Raw genomic sequence first — 1673 nt, 5'->3', positions numbered from 1 at the left:
ATTATTTAAATTTGCAATGTAAAATGGAGACAGTAATAATAGCTGAATATAAAATTATTTCATGATTACCTACCACCCACAGCCATGGAGTTATAATCCTGACCTACAGCAACCCTATGCAGGGTTTTATTGGTAGAACTACCCTATAGAATTTCAGAGACTATACAAATTTACAGGAGCAGACAGTCTCATCTTTCTCTAGAGGAGCTGCTGGTGAGGTTTGAACTACAAGCCTTGCAGTTAACAGCTCAATACTTCACCCCCTTTGCCATCAGGGCTCCTTAGTTAAGGATTAAGTGATTTAATACATATAGCTATTAATGAATAGTAAGGCCTTTTAAATTATTGACAAGTAATTGAAATTATAATATGAAAAAGTTACAAACTAGGTATAATGTGATATCAAAACCATAGTGTTGATATGATATGAAAATTGATGTGATGTCAAAGAAATAAAATATGGAAACAAATAGTGAAAGTGAGACTAAAGACTAACTTTGGTGATTGCTTATACCAAAGGATCAGAAAGATAAAAGTAAAATAAAGTAGGATGCTCTCACAAAAGCCATTTTAAGACTTTAAGGATAGAATAGAAGAATAACTCATAATGCAAAGATATAAAAGAATATTCACATTCAAAACTGACCAGCATCCACAGTTGTTCTTAGCTTTCTTTTTGGCAAGAAGAAGCAAGGCAAAAAGAGGTAAAGGTTCTGAGAGAGAAAGAGATATGTGTCCAAATGGGTGGAAGAAAAGCAAAGGAGTAAAAATCAAAGCAAGAGGGCATAAAACACAGAAAGAAATGGTAATAAGCCAAGCAATAGAACCAATCAAAAACACTTTTATATAAATATTTATATAATAGTAATAATAGAATTATAATAACAATAACAATAAGGGTTCCTGTGGGATGGGTGGGGCTGGGAGGAGATAAAGGGAAGCTGATATCAAAGAGGGAGGGGAGCATTAAAGATCTAGAGGAAAGTTGTATGTTTCATTGGTGCTATCCTGCACCCTGACTAGCTCATCTCTTCCTTGTGACCCTTCTTTGAGGGGATGTCCAATTGTCTACAGATGGGCTTTGGGTCTCCACCCTGCCCTCCCCCTCATTCACATCGATAGGACTTTTTGTTCCTGGTCTTTGATGTCTGATACCTGATCCCATAGACCCCTAATGATCACACAGGCTGGTGTAATTCTTCCATGTAGGCTTTGTTATTTCTCAGCTAGATGGCTGCTTGTTTATCTTCAAGTCTTTAAAACCCCAGATAGTATATCTTTGGATAGCCAGGCACCATCAGCTTTTGTACCCATTTTGCTTATGCACCCATTTTGTCTTCAGCAATTGTGTTGGGAAGATGAGTGTCACAGAATGCCAGGTTATTACAACAAAGTGTTCTTGCATTGAGGGAGTATTTGAATAGAGGTCCAATATCCGTCTGCTACCTTAATACTTAACATATAAATATATGTACATAGATCTATTAAATGATGATATCTTATATTTATTAATTATTAACTTTTAATATTGTATTGAAATATGAAATAAGTTTATATATATTTTATAGGGACAAGGAATTGTTTACCAGTTTTATTATCTTCAGGAAGGGAAATTGTTGCTATGGTAATATTCATTTTTCTAACCTTTGTATTTTGTATCGATGTATTCACTT

Source organism: Echinops telfairi, unplaced genomic scaffold (assembly GCF_000313985.2).
Source record: "Echinops telfairi isolate 266 unplaced genomic scaffold, ASM31398v2 ScPeMD7_9;HRSCAF=40, whole genome shotgun sequence".
Taxonomy (NCBI): domain Eukaryota; kingdom Metazoa; phylum Chordata; class Mammalia; order Afrosoricida; family Tenrecidae; genus Echinops; species Echinops telfairi.
This window is presented reverse-complemented; position numbering follows the sequence as displayed.